This window comes from Chiloscyllium plagiosum, unplaced genomic scaffold, assembly GCF_037043375.1.
Source record: "Chiloscyllium plagiosum isolate Xiang-an unplaced genomic scaffold, Cpla_swu_hap1 HiC_scaffold_5, whole genome shotgun sequence".
In the NCBI taxonomy this organism is placed as follows: Eukaryota; Metazoa; Chordata; class Chondrichthyes; order Orectolobiformes; family Hemiscylliidae; genus Chiloscyllium; species Chiloscyllium plagiosum.
In genome coordinates, this window is record NW_028270143.1 from 91,117,383 (window position 1) to 91,140,396 (window position 23,014).

At 39.8% G+C, this 23,014-nt stretch overlaps 2 pseudogenes across 1 annotated transcript; both read left to right on the forward strand.

The window, feature by feature from the left end:
* The first annotated feature begins 1,328 nt into the window (after nt 1–1,328).
* Nucleotides 1,329–23,014, forward strand: LOC122550320 (patched domain-containing protein 3-like; annotated as a pseudogene). Its single transcript, XR_015757243.1, has 4 exons — nt 1,329–2,202; nt 10,376–10,495; nt 10,597–10,742; nt 19,217–23,014. The product of XR_015757243.1 is annotated as a patched domain-containing protein 3-like (transcript).
* Nucleotides 2,489–3,198, forward strand: LOC148149980 (uncharacterized; annotated as a pseudogene).

Below are 23,014 nucleotides of genomic sequence, written 5' to 3' on the forward strand. Positions count from 1 at the left end.
CCTTTTTCATTATTATCTGGTCACTAGTTCACAGACCATAAAACAGAGGTTCAGAAATAGACCATCCATCCCATTAAAACATCCCACCATTCAATGAGGTCATGGATGATCTAACAGCTTCAAACTTCACCTTCCTGCATTTTCTCTATAATCTTGGATTTTTTTAAATAATTAAAAATCTGTATCAGCCTTAAATATACTTAACAATCCAATATTCAATAGCCTGCAACTCAACTAGCACCCTCTGCAGTAAAGAATTCCACAATGACCTACCCTCTGAGAGAGCGCAGCAGGTCAGGCAGCATCAAAGGAACAGGAGAATCGATGTTTCAGGCAAAAGCTCTTCTTCAGGAATGAGGAGGGTGTGCCAAGCAGGCTAAGATAAAAGGTAGGGAGGAGGGACTTGGGGGAGGGGTGTTGGGAATACGATAGGTGGAATGAGGTTAAGGTGAGAGTGATAGGCCGGAGAGGGGGTGGGGGCGGAGTGGTCGGGAATAAGATTGCAGGTCAAGAAGGCGGTGCTGAGTCTGAGGGTTGGGACTGAGAAAAGGTGGGGGGAGGGGAAATGAGAAAGCTGGAGAAATCTCCTAGGAACGCTTTTCTCAGTCCCAACCCTCAGACTCAGCACCGCCTTCTTGACCTGCAATCTTCTTCCCGACCACTCCGCCCCCAACCCCTCTCCGGCCTATCACCCTCACCTTAACCTCCTTCCACCTATCATATTCCCAACGCCCCTCCCCCATGTTCCTCCTCCCTACCATTTATCTTAGCCCGATTGGCACACCCTCCTCATTCCTGAACAAGGGCTTATGTCGATTCTCCTGTTCATTTGATGCTGCCTGACCTGCTGCGCTTTTCCAGCAACACATTTTTAAGCTCTGATCTCCAGCATCTGCAGTCCTCACTTTCTCCTACCCTCTGAGAGAGGAAATTCCTCCTCATCTCTGCCTGAAATGGGTGACCAACAATTCCGAGATTATGCCCTCTGGTCTTAGACTCTCCCACAACAGGAAACAACCTTTCTGCATCCATCATGTCAAATCTTGTAAGAATTTTATATATTCCAATAAGGCTACCTCTCTTCTGTAGCTTTTCACTGTACTCCTGTATTCCAGTACTGAAGGACACGTGACAATTAAACTTAATTCTAAATCTAATTCGAAAATAATTGGTTAATTATTAATCTAAATTACGGAACTTTTGGCTGAACAGAAGGGAAGATGCACAACAGGATTGTCTCTAGAGCAACCGGTGGAAAGCAATCGACATTAGTGGTTTCGAAATAAATGGACTCGAGCAGCTCTGAACAGTTCTTACTGTGTATTTCATTCCAGCAGCTCAGTGAAGCAGCAGTATCCAGCTTATCTCTAAAAAGTTGCCTTTTTCCCCCTCTTAAACACTGGACTTTACTGAGGTGAAAGTTTATGGAATCAGGTTTTGTTTTACCATTGTATCTCTCAGCATGACTCAGTTCAGGGCAAATTGCATCAAGAAACCTCTCCGCCGGGCTTTTCGTAAACTTGGAATCCTCGTGAGTAAATATTCCTGGTGCTTCCTCACGTTTCCTCTGATACTTTCTGCTGCTTTGGGTTCGGGTTTTTCTTCTTTACAGAGACTTGAAAGCAATGACATAGAAGAGCAATTTACGCCCATATATGGACCAGCAAAATCTGAGAGAGAGTTCATTAAAAAACATTTTCCAACCACTGATTCTGAATTCTTCTCCGGTCAGAGACTTTACACAGAGGGGGTGTTTGCTTCTTTCATTGCTTCTTTCACCCACCAGTCGCAGCTGAGAAAGATGACAATATCTTGACAGCTGCTGCATTTCAAGAGATTCTGTCACTTGATGCCGACGTAAAGCAGCTCAGCATCAACAATAAAGAAGGTGTCACGTACAGCTATTCTTCTCTTTGTACACGGATGGCAAACTCGTGCTTTGGAAATGAAATTTTAAATATTATAAATCACAGCCTAGCAACCAACACGAGGATTTCTTACCCTACGATGAATAAGACTTTTATTAGTTTGGCTGTTGGAGGTGTTGACCAAGATCAAAATTATATTAATAAAGCCAAAGCTATTAAACTAGATTATTATTTACAAGAAGATAATGATGACATGAAAACCCTCAGTTTGCTGTGGCTGAAGAATTTCCTTCAGGTTTTTCCAAACAAACTGAAAATTCAGAAGAATATTATGGTGAGTTTTTAATGTGTATCCATATTTCTGAAAGTCTGTTCCATGAAGTGAAATGGAAAAGGTGGCTTGACCATGGCTAATAAGGGAAATTGAGGACTGTATTAAATCCAAGGATGGGGGATCCAAGATGGCGGTGACCCAGCAAGTCTGAGTCTACAGTGTTCCACCCAAGACTTGGGCAAAGTGGGTCACCCACTCCCACCACACTCACCAAATCATTTAAAATAGCTGTTTAATTTAATTAGTTGTTTAGTATTGAATTTAAACAATTTAATCTTCAGTAAAAATGATTAAAGGGAAGGGAGCCCGCAGCTCTCAGCAAGCAGGAACCCCTCCCCCACCCTCTCCAGCTGCAGCAGAGGCGTCCGCAGCCGCCCCGGGGAACTTACCTACGGTGGCGAGCCTCGTGGAAATCATCTCCAAACTGGATGCGAAGATCGACGCTTTTATTGAAGAGTCCCAAAGCCGATGGGACTCACTCTCGGCCGCGCTGCAAAAGCACGACTGAGACATTAAGGAAATCAAGCACCGAGTTGGAGGGGCGGAGCTAAAGGCCGCGACCTCCGAAACTACAGCACAATCGGGCGTGGATCGGGTCCGGACTCTCGAACAGTGAGTCCGGACCTTAGAGAATCACATTGATGACCTCGATAATCAAGGTCGTCGAAAAAATATTCGTTTGCTGGGCCTTCCCGAACAGGAAGAGAAAGGCCAGCTTACAGGGTTCCTTGAACACTGGCTTCCACAGCTGTTAAATCTGGAGGCTGAATCAGGCCAGGTAAGGGTAGAATGGGCCTACTGGGTTGCAATACACGGGCCCGGCTCGAACCAGCGCCCCTGCCCGGTCCTGTTCCGGCTGCAGAGCTATAAGGAGAGGCAGGTACTCCTAGAAACCTCTAGAAATCTTGGAAAAGATTCCCAAGCCATGATCTATAAAGGATCCAAAATCCAGGACTTTTCCCCAGCTCTGGTCTGAAAGAGGAAGGCATTCGATGAGGCGAAGAAGTGTTTAAGGGACTTAAATATTCAGTACTCCTTATGTTACCCAGCGACGCTACACTTTAACCATGAAGGGTCTGTGTATAACTTCGGATCGCCGGAAAAGGCTAAGGAAGTTTTGAACTCTCTTAGAGAAATTGTAAGAGATAATTGATGTTGGTTTGCCTTCCCCCACTCTGGTTTATATAACCCCCTTTTTTTTACCTTACTGTTTAATATTATCTTGGGGGGGTGGGGAGAGGGATGTAAATATTTGTTCTCTATTTAACGATTTTCTCCCCCCCTTGGTTTTTTTAAATTATTATATATATATATATACATATATAGGCCAGGGGGTCTAGTTAATGTTGGTGGGAGGGGGTGGTTACCTTATTCTATTTTACCTCTGTCTCTAGGAGTGGGGTTGTTTTCCCTTGTTATTTTGTATTATTATATTTAATTATTACTTTTTGAGGTTGTAATTTTATAGTTATATATGTTTATACATGGTATTAACATTATCAAATATATCCAGGTGTTGGTGTGGATGGGGGGATGGGGGTAGGGTGCTCACTGTTAACTCTAGCTCTGTAGTATATTTGAATTTTCCTCATCCTATTGAGGAATGCCTGGGTCAAGGATGCGGCACTGGTTGGGAGAGGATACGATGGACCTTTGGAAAGGAACTGATACCCCCAGGAACAAGGAGAAAATCTCCATTTAAATACGTTTTATATTTTTTTAATTTAGAAATAGTTTTTTATTATACTGTTGTGAGTGTATTAGAGAGCCTTTATTTTTGTGAATTTTATATGCTCTATGCTCGGGATGTTCTGGATAGGGTTTCCCCTCCCGAGGGGTCTCGGATTTGCCCGGACGATTATGGTTGATCAGTCGGTTAAGTGGTGCGCCTGGAAAGTCAAGGGGAGTAATTCGCCAGTCAAAAGGAAGAAAATATTACCAAATCTCAAGAAAGAAAGGGTTGATATAGCTCTCCCACAGGAGACACACTCGTTGGATAAAGAACACTTGAAATTATGACAGGGTGGATTTGATCAGGCCTTTTTTTCTTCTTTTAGCTCAAAAGGTAGGGGAGTTGTTATTCTTATTCGGAAGAATTTCCCTTTCAAAATCCTAAATCAGATAAAAGACGAATCTGGACGATATATTCTGATTAAAGCCCTTATAAATGGAGAGGAATATGGAATTTTAAATTTGCATTGCCCCCCGGCACATCCTTTTAACTCTATAATGGAAGCCTTCTCAAAATTGATGGCTCTAGGTGCCCATCATACAATTATAGGGGGAGACTTTAATTGTATTATGGATCTGGAAATAGATAGGATTCCCAAGAGTCCTGCAGGAGTATCTCCCAGATCTAGACAATTGGTGGATTTGAACAAAGAATTAGGATTAGTAGATGTATGGAGATGTCTTCATCCACAGGGCAGAGATTTTTCTTTTTACTCATATCCACATAAATGTCATACCAGAATTGATATGTTTTTTGCCCCCTCGATTGTTTAAAATTCCATATCATCCTGTAAAATAGGTAGTATAGCAATTTCCGATCACGCTGCTGTATATATGGAAATCAAGGCGAGGAACAATGGGACATCCCCTCGGCATTGGCGTATGGACCCCTTCCTGAAGAAATATAGTAAATTTGTAAAGTACTTCTCTCAAGAATTTAAAACTTTTTTAGAAATTAATTTAGGTACGGCTAGCAACCCATCAATGATATGGGAGACCATCAAAGCTTACGCGTGAGGTTTGATCATCTCCTACTCAGCGACCCAGAAAAAATTAAAGGGAGAACAACAGAGTCTGCTCGAAGCTCGCTTAAAAGCAGCTGAAACAGCATACGCTGACAGACCTTCTATTATCAAATTGCAAAGGATTACGGCCCTTAGGGCAGCTCTAAACACCAGGCTTACCCAAACGGCTAAGAGGGAAATATTATTTGCAAAACAAAGGTTATATGAATTTGGCGACAAACCGGGTAGATACTTAGCATTTCTTGCAAAGAAAAAAAAGGCCCCTCAAACTATCACGGCTATCAAGGAAAGTACGGGTATTTTGACTCATGATCATAAAAGGATTAACGCAATCTTTAGAAAATTTTATTCAGATTTATATAAGTCACTGGATTGTGAAGACAGGACTAGGAGGATGCAATCATTTTAAAAAAATTTGACCTTCCTGGACCTAACTCCGGAACAGGTATTGGTCTTAAATGCTCCCCTAACAGTCCAAGAAATACTTGACGCAATCAGGCAACTTCAGAGCGGTAAGGCACCGGGCCCAGATGGCTTTCAAGCTGAATTCTATAAAGAATTTACAGGAATATTAGCTGGTCCACTTATGGACATGTATAACTACGCATACAGTCAGGGCTGTCTCCCACCTTCGTTGTAAGAGGCAAATATCTCTCTTATCCTTAAAAAAGGAAAGGACCCAGAAGATTGTGTGTCATACAGACCAATATCCTTGCTAAATGTAGATTTTAAAATCCTTTCTAAAATGTTAGCATTGACTCTAGAAAGGGTATTGCCACATATCATAAAGGAGGATCAGACGGGGTTCATTAAGGGCCGTAGATCATCCAATAATATTAGGAGGGTTTTGAATATGATTCAAGCCTGCCATCAGGGAAAGATATCAGGAGTAGTAGTCTCATTAGACGCGGAAAAGGCATTCGATAGGGTTGAATGGTCATATTTGTTTTACACATTGGAAAGGTTTGGAAAGCTGTTTACCAAATGGGTCTCAACATTGTATAGTGATCCCAAAGCAGTTGTGGTTACCAATGGATTAGGCTCGGATAGCTTCAGTGTGGATAGGGGCTGCCTTCAGGGATGTCCTCTCTCGCCATTGTTATTTACGCTAATAATTGAACCACTAGCAGAAGCTATATGAGCTGATCCTAATATAACGGCCCCGAGGATTGGTACAGGTAAACATAAAATTACCTTTATGCAGATGATGTTCTTCTATTCCTCAGTAATCCTCTGATGTCCGTGCCTCGCTTAATCCAAGTTATTAATACATTTAGTGCATTCTCAGGCTATAAAATTAATTTCTCAAAATCGGAGACTATGCCAATGGGTGGCCTTGCTATGATACCCCACTTAGTGGACGGATCCCACTTTCCCTTTCGGTGATCCCTGGAGGGTTTCTTATATTTAGGCATTTTTATTGCCCCAGTATTTGGTCAGTTATACAAGGCTAACTTTGTGCATTTACTGGAAAGGATAAGGCAGGACCTCCAGCGATGGGGTGACCTTCCAATTTCCTGGTTGGGTAGAATAGCACTAATTAAAATGAATGTCCTGCCCCGTCTCCTATACCCTATGAGAATGCTTCCGGTGATCCTGCCGAGGCTAGCACTACGTAAATTATACGGCTGGCTGGGTTCCTTTATCTGGAATCATAGACGGCCTCTCATTAAGCTAAAGAAGCTACAGCTTCCACAGGCAAGGGGAGGATTGGACTTCCCAGATTTTAGGAAATATCAGTTAAGTTCCCTATTAAGTTACATAGCTGATTGGGTCTTGTCTGACCCGCAATCAATCTGGCTGGACATCGAGGCTTCTCAAGTAAAATGCCCACTTATTAACCTTTTATTTTCAGACAAGAGGAAAATCATTACGGATCACTGTAAAAACCCTATAATATTAAACACAATTAAAGCTTGGAATATAATGCAGCAAAATGAGGGCAACTCACATAAAACATCCCCCTATGCTCCGATAGTGGGAGCATGGGGATTTCAACACGGGGTTTACAGGTGCCACTTTTAAACTCTGGAGATCCAGGGGTATCTCATGTTTAGGGGATCTGTTTAAAGAAGGGGTCCTGATGTCTTTTGAACAGCTGCGTCAGAAATTCGGATTACCTAATGGAGATCTCTTTCGATACTTACAAATTCGAGATTATATACAGAAGAAGACTACGTTATTAGATAGTCTTTATAAATCAGATAGAGAATGTAGAATGCTATGGCCAATGGGGGTATCTTCCGTCAGTACTATTTATCATTTACTACATGATGAAGTATCGGGAGATGTGAACAATCTGCTTAAAACATGGGATCAGGATTTGGGACTAGAAATCTCTATAGAAACGTGGAATGACATTTGGGAAAATGCCAGAAGAATCACCATCTGCAACAGAACTCAGGCTATCCAGCTGAAGATACTTCATAGGGCCCATAAAGCACCGGATCGATTGGCAAAATTTAAGGCAGGAGCATCTCCAATGTGTCCCAAATGTAAAAGAGAGGTGGGCACTCTTGTACATTGCCTATGGACCTGTCATAAGATCTGTAGATACTGGACTAAAGTAGCAAGTACCCTGACAGAAATTTTAGGAACGAAAATTAAAGTGGACCCTGTATCGCTCCTTTTGGGCTTTTCGAACTTACCCTCCCTGGATTTGCACAAGAAGAGATTATTTTCTATTCTCTCTTTCTGTGCAAGGAAAAATATTTTGGTAAACTGGGTGGCTGAGGGCCCTCCTGGATTTTCAAATTGGCACAGATTAATTATGAAATGTATTCCCCTTGACTTCCTTACAAATATGGTGCACCGAAAGACCGAATTATTTCATAAAATATGGCAGCCCTTCTTGAATTATATAAATACAGATATTTCGGCTATCCTAACAAGGGCTTTTATTTAATTGAGATTGCGAACCTGGCTGGTCCGGGGCCCCTTGGGAGAGGAATCCCGTACGAATACGGGTTTTGTTACATTTGATGTTAACACATTCCGAGCATGTATCTCACTACCCAATTTCTGTGTTATCCGTTGGTTTTTTTTTCTTTCTCTTATTTGAATAATGTAAGAGACTTAATTATACACTCTGGTTAGTTGTAGGTTAGATTAGTAGTTAGTTGAGTTTTGTTTTTTTTCTCTCGGTATTTTTCTTTTGTTAAATTTTGGTTATTATTTATTTAAGATTTAATTGTATATCAATGTTTGTACTTGAGAGTTTTTTTATTTTTGTAAACTTGTAAAAGTGTTAAATTTCCAATAAAAATATCTATTAAAAAAAATCCAAGGATGGGGCACAAAAAATGGCCAAAAAAAGCAGCAGATCAGAGAATTTGGAACAGTATAGGTTTCAGCTAAAAAGGACAAAAGGAGGAATATGAGAGTAGGTTTGCAGGGCACATACAATTTGATTGTAAAAGATTCTATCGATATGTAACACGAGAGAGATTGATGTAGACACATGTAGATCCCTTGCAATCAGACACATTATAATGAAGTTATAATGAGAACAAAAAGATGACAGACAAATTAATATATATATATAGTGCCTGTCTTCACTCAGGTGGATGCAAATAACTTCCTAAAAATATTGAGAATACTGGGCCTAGTGAGAGGGAGTAACTGTAGGAAATCACTGAGTAAGGAAATGATGTTGTGAACAGTGATTAGATTACAAGCCAATAAATTCCCAGGGCTTGACAATCTAAATCCTGGAGTACTGAAGGAAATGGCCCTTGAAATAATGAATACAATGGCGGTAGAATCTGGAACAGTTCCTATAGCCAATAGCTAATATAAACTCAATATTTAAAACAAAAAAATAGAGAGAAAAATTGGAAATTCTAGGCCAGTTAGCCTGACATCAATAGTGGGAAAAATGTTGGAACCCATTATGATAGATTTTATAGCAGAGCATTTGGGAAACAATGATGAGATTTGGCAGAGTCAGGTTGGTATTTTGAAGGGGAAATGGTGCTTGACAAATCTGTGGGAAGTCTTCAAGGATATAAGGATGTATTTGTAGGGTTGATGTATGGGAACCAGTGAATATAGTTTACTTGGAATTCCAGATGACTTTCAATATAATCTCGGGTAAGAGATTATAAAATTAAAATAGATTGGAAGCAGTAACCTGCCATAAATAGAGAACTGGTTGGCAGACAGGAAACAAAGAAGAGGAAAAACAGGTCAGTTTCCAAGTGACAGTCAGTGACCAGTAGCGTTCCACAGAAACTAGTGCTTGGACTCCAGGAATTCATAACATATATTCATGATTTAGATGAGATCAGATTTGCAGATGACACAATGTTGGGTGGAAACATGAACATGAATTAGTTCTAATGTCTGCTGCATATATTTTCTAATCCATCCTGTCACACAGTAATTATTGTTTATCCCTTCACTAATCTGCATCTCTGCTCTACCTTATTTCTTTTTGATATTTTTGAGCTTCGTTCAATCGAACCCTCTGCACCCTGACTGTTTAAAACCCTATCAGCAATCCTACTATGTGATTCATCAGAACACAGATCCCAGCATTATTCACTTACTTTGCCCAATGCTGGTGCCAATACCAATTAATTGGAACTCTTTCTTCCACACCAATCTTTCAGCTTTAACCACTCTAATCGTATTTAATATACGCCAATAATCCTGAGATCATTACCTTTGTGCTTCTTTTTCATTTAGCCTCCCAAGTAGCATGAAATCTCTGAGCCAAACTGTTTTCCTAGTCCTACCTACGTTGCTCGTGCCAACATCAACCATAGCAACTGAATCCTTCCCCTTCCATTCCAAGTTCCTTCCCAATCCAAAAGAGTTGTCCTGAATGTGGCAGCAGATCCAGTACAATGTCCTGTACAACGTCTTGTACATTGTTCTGTCCTTGCTGCAGAGAATTCTATTTTCCTAACCACACTATGCATTACCAGTAAATGTTTCTTTTCTTCGCTGACTTGAATAGTGTTCTGAACCATTCTGACTGTGGTTTATTTACTCATTCTCCCTACAGCTTGTGTCCTTGTCCACCTTCAGAGCAAGAGCCATGTACCTATCAGAGAAAGGCACTGACTGAGGCTCCTCCAAAGCTAAATTATGGATCCGTATAGCCACCTCATCCACAGTGACACCTTACTGTCCCTGACCATGCAGCAAATTTGATGTAATTAATCTAAATGGTGTGACTGCCTCCCACAACAGCGGCTAGGTTTTCTCTCCCACTCCCTGATGTGTCACAGTGACTGCAGTGTCTCAGTAGCTCTGAGTTGTTGTCCTTGAGCAGCTGATACAGATGTGGTCACCATGGATCACTCCAGTATCCACCAGCTCCCACATACCACAGCTGCTCAGGATGTTGTTTTCTGAAAATAAATTGAGAGTATCTCTGTTAATTGCTAACCTTTGTTCCTGAATTACAGGTTTCCTACTTCACATCAATATCAAGACAAAAAGAACTTGAAGGGACTTCCAAGAAAATTATTCCTTTGTTCTCTGTCACATTTTCTTTCAAAATTCTTTTCTATCATATCTTGTATGGGGTAAAATCCACTTTTTCATAATTATTTATAACAGGTTTTCATAGAATACATCATAGAAAAATTTCTGTTGTGTTATACAAGATTGTCAAATTTATTTTCAGGTTGGACTGTGTGAGGAATAAGGTATGGGTCGCTGCTCTGGGAGTTATATCAGCTGGATTAGCTGTACTGTCAGGATTCGGACTGCTGTTACATTGTGGAATGAAATTTGCTATCAATACCGCCAATGCACCTTTTCTGATTCTAGGTTAGTAATATTTCGTTAAAATGTAATTATGATAAAATTAGATATGGGACTCCTATTGTTCTGACTCCTATCCCTTTGGCATTGTACTTTTGTGCATCTCTCCTTATTCCATTTCTCTTAATTCTCTGAATGTAAGTTTGCTTGCTGAGCTAGAAGGTTCATTTTCAGATGTTTCATCACCATACTAGGTAACATCATCAGTGAGCCTCCAGTGAAGTGCTGATATTATGTTCCACTTTTTATTTATGTGCTTAGGTTTCCTTGGGTTAATGATGTCATTTCCTGTATTGGTAGTGTCATTTCCTGTTCTTTTTCTCAGAGGGTTCTAGATGAGGTCCAAATCGATGTGTTTGTTGATAGAGTTCTGGTTGGAATGCCATGCTTCTAGGAATTCTCTTGCATGTCTCTGTTTGGCTTGTCCTAGGATGGATGTGTTTTCCCAGTCAAAGTGGTGTCCTTCCTCATCTGTATGTAAGGATACTAGTGATAGTGAGTCATGTCTTTTTGTGGCTAGTTGATGTTCATGTATCCTGGTAACTAGTTTTCTGCTTGTTTGTCCAATGAGTGTTTGTCACAGTTCTTGCAAGGCATTTTGTAAATTACATTAGTTTTGCTTGTTGGCTGTATAGGGTCTTTTAAGTTCATTAGCTGCTGGAGGGTTTGTGGGCTACCCTGATGCCAAGAGGTCTAAGTAGTCTGGCAGTAATTTCTGAGACATCTTTGATGCAGGGGAGAGTGGCTAGGGTTTCTGGGAGCGTTTTGTCTGCTTATTTGAGTTTGTTGCTGAGAAATTGACTGACTGTGTTCACTGGGTACCCGTTCTTCCTGAAATCACTGTATAGGTGATTTTTCTCTGCTCTTCATTTTTCCTCTGTGCTGCAGCATGTGGTGGCTCATTTGTTATAATGTTCTAATGCAGTTCTGTTTGAGAGTGTTGGGATGATTGCTTCTGTACTTCATATTTGGTCCGTGTATGTTATTTTCCTGTAGATGCTGGTTTGAAGATCCCCACTGACTTTTCGCTTGACTGTGACATCTAGGAATGGCTGAGCTACAAATCTTCTCAAAAACCCGCTCTCTTACTGCTCCTTTCAAGCTCTCAATTTATGCTGCCCGATCTCAAATTTTTCATTGGCATGGAAATATCAGGGACTGTAACAAATGTCTCTTGAATCTTTTGAAAATAAATGATTTGAAAAAATAAATAAATGGTGCCCAGTACCATCTTTGCCATTCAAGAAAGTTTAACCATGAGATAAACAACCTGGTAGTTGGACTGAAAGCAGGTGGATTGCTGTGAACGATTCAACATTGTTGCCATACAGACATTTTGTTGACATTGTATGTTAGAGTGCAGCAATTTCAGTTACTTAGATTGGAGACGCTGGGACTGTTCTCCATGAGGAATTAAAAGTTGAGAGCAGGTTTGATACAGGGTGCTCAAAATTATAAGACCATAAGATATAGATGCAGAAATAAGCCTTTCAGCCCCTCACAGCAAAGCCACCTATGCATGGAACTGCAGGAGATGGGAGAGTACTGAACAAGTATTTTGCATCCATGTTTGCTATGGAGAAGGATGTGGAAGATAGAGAACGTGGGGAACTAAATAGTAACATCTTGAAAATTGTCCAAACTACAGAGGAAGAGGTGCTGGATGACTTAAAATACATAAAGGTGGATAAATTCCCAAGACCTGATCAGGGCTATAGGGAGAGGCTGAATGGGTTGGGGCTATTTTCTCTTGCTAATGGGTGACCTTACAGTGGTTTGTGGATAGGGTGAATAGCCAAGGTCTTTTACCTGGGGTGGGGGAGTCCAAAACTAAAGAGCATAGGTTTAAGGTGAGAGGGGAAAGATTTAAACAGGACCTACGAGGTAACTTTTTTTTATGCAGAGGGTGGTGTGGGTATGGAAGCAATGGAGGCTGCCAGAGAAAGCAATGGAGGCTGGTAAAATTACAACATTTAAAAGGCATCTGGATGGGTATATGAATAGGAATGGTTCAGAGGGACATGGGCCAAATACTGTCATATGGGTCTAGATTAATTTAGGGTATCTGGTCAGCATGGATGAGTTGCATATCTCTATGACACTATAAGTCTGCATCACCATACAATGAAGTGAAGATGCCAGTTTTGGAGTGGACAAGATCAGAAGTCACACACATACAATGAGAACATGGGTGGCCTCAATTCTATTTTTCTGTTTTATCCCCTTGATTTAAACTGTGTCTATCTCAGCCTTGAGTATACTTAATGACTCAGCCTCAAGAATTGGGAAATTCTCTGTGGTAAAGAATTGTACTACCCTTTGATAACAAAATTCCTCATTATTTCCGTCCTAACTGGATGACCCCTTATTTTGGGATTATGCTCTTTGATCATTAAGGTACATATTCACTTCACATCAATCCTGTCAAGTCCCCTAAGATTATTGTATGTTTCAATAAAGTCACCTTTCATTCATCTGAACTCCAATGAATATAGACCCAATCTACTCAACCTCTCCTTGTAACAAAATCCCTCCATACCTCGTACAACCTAGTGAACCTTCTCTGCACTGCCTCTAATGCTGGCTATCCTTCTATAGGTAAGGGGGACCAAAATTATTCACAGCCTTCCAGCTGTGGTCTGACTAGCACCTTGTATAGATTTAGCAGAACTATTTTATACTCCATTCACTTTGAAATGATGGTCAACATTCCATTTGCTTTCCCTATTACCCGCTGAAATTTTGTGATTCAAGGACAAGAGTACCCAATACCCTCTGTTTTATGGCTTTCTGCAGTTTTTCGCCATTTTTCAATATTTAGCTCCTCTACTATTCCTGCCAAAGTACGTAATCTCACATTTTCCCACAATATTCACGATCTGCCAAGTTTTATTGCATACTCACTTAACCTGTCTATATTCTTCTACAGATCCTTGATATCATTGTCACCACTTGCATTCCCACTCACCTTTCTGTTATCATTAACTTTCCTCTCTAAGTCGTTACTGGATTTTGCAATATATTCCTACAGAAAGAAAAATTCTGAAGGAAGGACCCACCATCAGTGTTTACAAATTTAGGGAAAGTATCAAACTGAAGGAAAAGATATATAACTACAAAGATGAGTGGCAGGTCAGATGAATGGTCAGAATGTAAAAAATGACAGAGAATGTCTACAAGGCTCATTAGGTGGAAGAAATTATAGTACGACAGGAAGTTAATTAAAAATATTAAAACAGATTGCTAGAGTATTTATAGGTATTCTAAAAGGAAAAGTAAATAAAGTCCTCCAGAGAGTGAGAAAGATGAGTCATAAAACTATAACACTATAAGATATAGGAACAGAATTAGCCCATTGAGACTGCTCTGCACTTCGAACATGACTGATATGTTTCTCAATCCCATTCTCCTGCCTTCTCCTGTAACCCTTGATCCCCTTACTAATCAAAAATAAATCGACCTCTGTCTTAAATACATTCAATGAGTAGGCCTCCACAGCCCTCTGCAGCAATGATTCCACAGATTCATAACATTCTGGCTGAAGCAATTCCTTCTCATGTCAGTTCTCAAGGGTGGTCCCTTCACTCTGTGCCCTTGGATCCTAATCTCTGCTATAAGTGAAAACATCTTCTGTACACCCACGATATCCAGGCCTCTCAGTTTTCTGTAATTTTCAATCAGACCCCCACATATCCTCTAAACTCCATGTAGTACAGACCTAGAGTTCTCAAACGTTCTTCGTGTGACAAGCCTTTCATCCCAGGATCATTCTTGTGAACTTCCTCTGGATCCCTCAAATACCAGCACATACTTCATTAGATATGGGGCTAAAAAATATTCACAATGTTCCACATGTGGTCTGACCAGAGCCTTATATAGTCTCAGTATTAAATCTCTGCTCTTGTATTCTAGTTGACTTGATTTGAATGCTAACATTTCATTTGCCTTCCTAACACCCAACTGAAATTGTATATTAACCTTAAGAGAATTCTGAAGTGGGAAGTCTATGGTAGGCCTCTACTTTGCCTACCAAAATGCATAAACTCACACTTTGCCAAATTGCTTTCCATCTGCCACTTCTTTACCCACTTACTAAGCATGTTCAAGTCTTTCTACAGCCTCTTTGCTTCCTCAACATTACCTGTCCCTCCACCTATCTTGCTGTCATCTGCAAACTTCGCAACAATGCCCTCAGTTCCCTCCACCAGATCATTTATGTATAACGCGAATAGTTGTGGTCCCAACACTGACTGCTGTTGAACTCACCTAATCACCAGCTGCCATCCTGAAAAAGACCCCTTTATCTTTACCCTCTGCATTCTGCCCATCAACCAATCCTTTATCCATGCCAGTGTCTTGCCCCTAACAACATCGGCCCTTACCTTATTTAGCATCCTCCTGTGCAGCACCTTGTCAGAGGCCTTCTGGAAATCCAAATATATCATTGTGTTTCCTTTGTCCAATTTGCTCGTTACCTCCTGAAAATTCTAAGGATTTGTCAGGCATGACCTCCCCTTGAAGAAGCTGTGCTGACTCCACTATAGTTTACCATGTACTTCCAAGTACTCAGCAATCTCATTCTTAATAGTAGTATCTAAAATCTTACCAAAAACCAAGTTCAGGCTAATCCAGCTGACAGTTTCCTGTCTTTTGCTCCCTTCCCTCTTAAATAGGTGTGTTACATTAGCCATTCTCCAGTCTTTTGGGAGTCTCTCTGACTCCAGTCATTACTGCAAGATCCCCACCAATGCCTCCACAATCTCCACAGCTATCTCCTTCAGAACCCTGGGGTGTAGTCCATCCAGTTAAGGTGATTTATCCATGTTCAGACCTTTCAGTTTTCCAAGCACATTCTCTTTAGTGATGGCCAGTACATTCACCTCTGACTCTCTCAAAATTCTGGAATATTGCTGGAATCTTCCACTGTGAAATCTGAGGAAAAGTACTTATTTAGTTCCTGTGCCATTTCTTTGTTCTCCATTTTTACTTCTCCAGCCTCATTTTTCAGCTCTCCAATATCCACTCTTATCTATTTCTTAGCCTTTAATATCTAAAAAACTCTTGCAATTTTTTTTATATCACTGGCTAGAATACTCTCATATTTCATTTTCTCCCTGACCCCCATTGCTTTTTAAATTATTGCCTGCTGGTTTTTAAAGGCTTCCCAATCCTCTTGCCTCCCACTACTCTTTGCCACATTGTCAATAGTTAAAAATAAAGAAATGGTGAAGGAAATGAATATCTTGTTTGCTTCTGTCTTCACTACAGAAGAAACAAAAAATAACACTCTATAATAGCTATACACCAGTAGGCGGAAGGGAGTGAGGAACTTAATGGAATATAATCGCAAGTGAAGTGGTACAGAGTAAACTGATGGAGCTGTGTGTTGACAGATCTCTGGGTCCTAACAGACTTCTTCATAGTGTCTTAAAAGATGTGATAATGAGGTGGTATTCATGTTGTTCTGCACTTACCAAAATTCCCTAAATTCAGCAAAGGTTTCCATTGGATTGGAAAGCAGAAAATATAACCACTCAATTCACAAAGAGACAGAGGCAGAAAAAAGGAAACAGTTTCCTTATAGGAACTGTAAACCAGCTTGATATCTGTCATGGGGAATTCATTAGAATCAATCAATAAAGAGATTTTTGCAGTGCATTTAGAAAAATTTAAATCAGCATGGTTTTGTGAAGGAGGTGTCATGTTTAACAAATAATTGGAGTTTTTTTGAAGGAGTCAATATGCTTTAAGTAAAAAGAAGTCTGTAGATGGCACTTTGACAAGGTGCCACATCAAATGTTATTTCAGAAAATAAAAACTTATGGTTTAGGGAGTAACCCATTAGCGTGGATAGAAGATTGTCTGGCTGGGAGATGCATAAATATATTAATAGTTCTTTTTTGAAAGAACCATTAATATATACCCTTGGCAGGGTATGATGAATTGAATCCTGCGAAGGTCTGTGCTGATGCTTTAACTTTTTACAATTTATATCAATGACTTTGCTAATGGGAGTGAAGGAATGGTAGCTAAATTTCCAACATCAAGTGGGGTTTGAGAATATGTTGTGAAGAAGATAGAAGCAAGTTACAGATCGATGCAGGTGGCTGTGTGATTGAGCCAAATTCTGGCAGTTTTTTTATTCTCTCAAGGGATGATGCCATCACCAACTGGGTTAGCATTTATTGCCCACTCCTAATTTGCTGAGAGGGCAGTTAAAATCCAAATGCATTGCCATGAGTCTGGGATCACATGTAGGCCCAATCAGACAAGGATGGCAGTTTCCTTCCCTAAAGGACACTAGTGAGCCAGATGGGTTTTTTCTGACAATTGATGATGGATTCATGCTCATCATTAAATGGATTCATGGTTATCACGTCTTTTAATTCTGGATTTACTTTGAATTCAAATTACATCATCTGCTGTGGTTGAATTCAAATCCCCAGAACATTACCTGGGTCCATGGATTAACAGTGCAGTGATTACACCACTAGGCCATACCTCTCCCTTTTGATGAAGCATAATGTGGAAAAATGTGAAGTTGTTTCCTTTGGCAGAAACAGTGAAAACACAAGGTAGTACTTAAACAGAGAACAACTGTGGAATTTGAGTTTTGGAGGAATTAAGGTGTTCTGGACATGAGTCACCAAAAGTTAACTTGTTGGTCCAGCACTTAGTTAAAAGGGCTAACATGATGCTAACATTTATTATGAGAAGAACTGAACATTAAAGTAAGGATCTTATGACTCAGTTATATAGGGCATTGACGTCAATCCATCTCAAATACAATTTTAGTCTCCATTTTTAAGGAAGGATATAAATGCATTGCATGTATTTCACTCGAGGTTTACTAGATTGATACCTGGAATAAATGTATTGTCTTATGAGGAAAGGCTGGACAATCTGGGCCTGTTTCCATTGGAGTTTAGAAGAGTGATGTATGACTTTGAAGCACTTTCAAAATTGTAACTATTATTGGCTTGTAAAAACCATTTAAAGCACTCTTATTTCATGATCAAAGTGTCTAAATGGATCATGTGACTGTCAAGAATTAAGGGAAAGGTCAAGGCAAACGTGCTCCAACGACAATCAAGAAGTTCAACACAATCCAAACCACTTGGTGAGCACTCCATATACCACTTTCAACATTCACTCCCTTCATCACCAATGCACGGTGGCAGCAGTGTGTACCATTTACAAAATGCACTGCAGTAACTCAGTAAGGCTCCTCTGACAGCACCTTCCAAAACCACAACCTCCAGCACCAAGAAGGACAAGGGCAGCAAGTGGGATCACTGTTACCTCTGAGTTCCCCTCCAAGTTACACACCATCCTGATTTGGAAATATGTATTAGTTCATTCGCTGTTACTGGGCAAAAATCCTACAACTCTCTCTCTAACAGAACTTGGGTGTCCCTGCAAGGGACAAGAACACAGCTCACTGAAACCTTATCAGGGCAGTTAGAAATGGACAATAAATTGTGGTCTAGCCTGCAATGTCTACAAGCCATGAACAAATGTGCATAAGTCCATTTTCAATTCATTTGTGAAGTCCCCTTATAATGTGAAGTCCAGAGCTATAGCTTACCTAGCTTATGTCTGAATCCAGCATTGCTAGAATACACTGCCTGTTAGTGTGATTCGAAAGCAGATTCAAAAGGTTGGAGTGGTGGGACACTCTTGTGACACTCCAGAATACACATAACAGGCCAAATGGTCTTCTTCAATTCTGTAGCTATTCCATTATTCGATTCTGTAGTCCTGTGTTCCTGGTGTAAAAGGTAAATGTAAAGTCACCATAGTCTTATCAGCTGCTCTGTCATTAGACAGAGATGATTTGTGGTAGTTTAACCTGAGGGTGACCATGCCTCAGGTGAGGGGGAGGTGGAGAAGGAGAGTCCTTCATAGTAATCTCAGCTGATGTGGGAATGAAACCCACACTGTTGGCATCACTCTGCATAAGAGACAAGTTATCTGGCCAACTGAGCTAACCAACCCCCTTCCTGATGTAAACATCTAGATCTGTCAGAATTGTTTAAAGGAATCAAAGTCTTGATACTAATTGTTGAAGCTCAAGTCTGAATGTACTATGTGCCTACTCTATATTGCACAGCTATCAAAGTTGAGTGCATGCTTATTTGATTTTAACGGTACATAATTCCTGCATGGGACAGTCTATAATTATAATGCATAATATGTCTGTATTTAGTGGAAATGTTGCAGGTTAGTCCTATGAATAGGTAGCAAATATAAACACAACAGAAACATTGGCATAGCGTCTATATTTACTTGCATTGGTTTGGCTTTTAATTTCTTCTCAATCTTTGGAACTTCATTTAAACATTTAAAGAAAGATATTTAGCAATAAGCATTGATTTCTCATCATACACCATTCAGATGAGATTGTTAAACTTTAACGACTTATGCTTGAAGGCATTGATTGGTAATTACTGGTGCACTAATTCACCTCTTTTTTTTAGGTATTGGTGTAGATGATATGTTTGTCATGCTCGCCAGTTGGCAAACGACCGACGTCACAGATAAGATTGAAGATCGCCTTGCTGATACATATGCTGAAGCAGCCATCTCTATTACAATCACCACTCTGACTGATGTTTTGGCCTTTTATATTGGCATTATGACACCTTTTCGATCTGTGCAGTCATTCTGTGTTTACACAGGCACAACAGTTCTGTTTTGCTTCATTTATAACATTACATTTTTTGGAGCTGTTCTTGCATTGAACGGGAGAAGAGAAGCCAGCAACAGGCATTGGCTGACATTCAGAAAAGTCAAAAGTGATCAGGAACCAGAAGACTCTAAATGCTACTCAATGTGTTGTGTGGGTGGAGCTTATAATAGTGAGACTGGTGCCGAACTAGAACATCCAGTTTATTTCTTCTTTCAGAAATATTATGGTCCCTGGCTCACAAACATTTGGACCAAGGCACTTGTGGTTGTCCTATACATTGGTTACTTGGCTGTCAGTATTTATGGTTGTATAAATATCAAAGAGGGAATTGATCTCAGAAATCTGGCCTTTGATGGTTCTTATGTGATTAAATTCTATGATGATCAAAGTGCTTTTTTCTCAAAATATGGACCACGTGTTATGGTTGCTGTCACTGAACCCGTGGAATATTGGGATTCCACTGTTCAGGATGAAATTGAAACCTGCATGGGCAGATTGGAAAACAACTTGTATGTAGATCCTGAATTGTCAGAATCCTGGCTTCGTGTGTACATTGCCATAACTAAACAGATGTTAATAGACATTCAGGAAAAAAATGCATTCTTGGGAAATTTATCTATATTGTTTCACATTGTTCCTGTATTTGAACATGACATTAGGTTTTCAGAAAGTAAGCAAAGAATTGATGCTTCTCGCTTTTTCATTCAGACCATTAATGTCAATACTCCAGTCGCTGAGAAAAACATGCTGATTGAATTAAGAAAGCTGGCACAGGAATGTCAAATCCCTTTGCTGGTGTACCATCCTGCATTTATCTATTTTGATCAATATCTTGTTATTGTATCCAACACAATACAGAATGTAGTTGTTGCTGCTGCTGCAATGCTGATCATTGCGCTATTGTTAATACCTAATCCAATCTGCTCTATATGGGTAACATTTTCTACTGCATCAGTTTTAGTGGCTGTGGCTGGTTTTATGACGTTTTGGGGTGTCAATTTACATTCGATATCAATGATTAATCTGGTCATTTGTATTGGTTTTTCTGTGGACTTTTCAGCTCACATTTCATATGCATTTGTGTCTAGTGACAGAGAAACTGCAAATGAACGAAGTATTGATGCATTATACAGCCTTGGATATCCCATCATCCAAGGGGCCCTTTCGACCATACTGGGTGTAGTTGTACTGGCTGCTGCAGCAAGTTACATATTTAGGACATTTTTTAAAATCATGTTTCTTGTCATAACGTTTGGGGCTGTTCATGGCCTTATATTTTTGCCTGTGTTCCTGACATTTAGTGCAAACTGCAGAAAGTCAAACAGTGCAAAATCAGATAAGAGAACAAACCCGGAGGGAAACCCTGGCAATTCCAACGAGGCATTGGAACAAAAGATAAGAATTGATTTAAATTCATTTAAAGGCATTTCAAGAGGACAGGATCCCGATTGTTCTTGTCTCCCTGTTTCAAATGCCTCCAATAGCTTTCCCCTTCCCAAGCATCTTCCCTTGCAACAGTGTGACATGTAACATCTGCCCTTTCCTCTCTCTGTCATCATTTCCTCATGTCCTAAACATTCCTGCTTTGAATATATCTTCCAAGTGGAAAACAACTCAGATGTACATCCTGAATTGTCAGGATCCTGGCCTCACGTGTACATTGCCACATCTACAATGAAGTTAATAGACATTCAGGAAAAAGATGCATTCTTGGTGAATTTATCTACATTGTTTCACATTGTTCCTTCATTTAAATAAGACATTGGTTTTTCAGAAAGTAAGCAAAGAAGTAATGCTGCTCGCTTTTTCATTCAGACCATTAATATCAATACTCCAGTCGCTGAGAAAAACTTGCTGATTGAATTAAGAAAGCTGGCATAGGAATGTCAAATCCCTTTGTTGGTGTATCATCCTGCATTTATTTATTTTGATCAATAACTTGTTACAGTATCCAACAGAGTACAGAATGTAGTTGTACGGATCCATTAGAAAATAGTAGTGTAATGAAGTAGCTAAGCTAACAGAAATTGAACTTTGTATGAAAACATTAATATTTGCCCATCATCACCATGTGATGAAATTATTGGTTAACACATGAAACCAACAAGTTATTATGTTCCAGGATGTTGTAGAATTCCAACAAGGTATAAATTTCCTACATTACACTTTTAGCAGAATGCCATGCATGGATGAGAGATGTGTCTGAGATCTGTGTGACTGTTTTCTTGCTGGAGTAGTGAAACAAGCACACACCTTGAGTGCACATCGTTTAATGTTGCATCAGAACGATGCAATTTATGAAAAACAAGATTTGTTGTTTATTTTAATTATTTTAGAGCATAATTTTTTTCAAAGAAGACATTTCAATTATTTATAATTTCCATCAGATCATATGTTCATTGTAATTTGCTTACAATTACAATACTATGACAGCCCAGGCAGTATAATGGAATACTGTGGCTAGAGTGCTGTAAGCTGAGGGGGTGACTTGATAGAAATATAAAAAATTATAAGAGGCATAAATATAATGGGTAATCAGAGTCATTTTTTTCCCAAGGTAGAAACGTCAAGTACTAGGGGGCTAAGGCTTAAGATGAGAGGGAGGAAATTTAAAGGAGATGTGCGAGACATGATTTTTACATAGAGGGAGGTAAGTGCTTGGAACATGTTGTCAGGGGAGGTGGTTGACGGTGATATGATACCAAGAGGCATTTTTGCAGAAACATGAACAGGCAGGCAGTAGAGGGACATGGCCATGTGCAGGCGGGTGGATTAGTTTAGAATGACTTCATGGTTGATGCAGGCACAGTGGGCAGAAGGGTTTGTTGATGTTCTGTACTGTTCTATGTTCTAAGTGCTCACAATTACCCATTTTTTGAAGAGATAAGTTATATAGTGAACAGATAATATGGACAAAGTCCCTCGTAAGAGTCTGTTAACTAAAGTTGAACTCCTAGGAATGAGGGCCAATTATTGAGCAGCCAGATACAGTGCACTGAAATATGGGGCATGAACTCAAATTGGCTGAATATAAAGAGTAATATTCCACAAATATCTGTGTTGGCTGGGACCCTGATTGTTTGTTGTTTTCATGAATGATTTAAATGATGGGATACAGAACCATATATTCAAATTAGCAGAGGACAATTTTTTATAAGAATGGATGGATTTCAAAGTAAGCTATTGTGAAATCATCCACTTTGGAGCAAAAGATATATCATAATACTTACTGAGTTAGGAAAAGATGAAGCAGTGGAGGTCCAAGACACTTGGAGGTTCTTGTAAATAAATTATTAAAATGTCACAGACAGGTACAATAATAATCACAAAGGCTAATGAAACGCTGATGTTTGTATTCAAAGGACGAGAATGCAAAGATTTAGAAGTCGTGCTGCAGGCCTACAAAACCTGGAGTGCTGTGAGCAGTCCTGGGCACAACATCTTCTAAAGGATAAAAATAATGTCAGAGGGAGATCTTTTATATTGACATCTGAATTACTGCTGAATTGGAATCACTTTACCATGCAACATAATTGTAAAATAATTGTATAATTAAAATCTTTGAATTGTATATCATTAGACAACA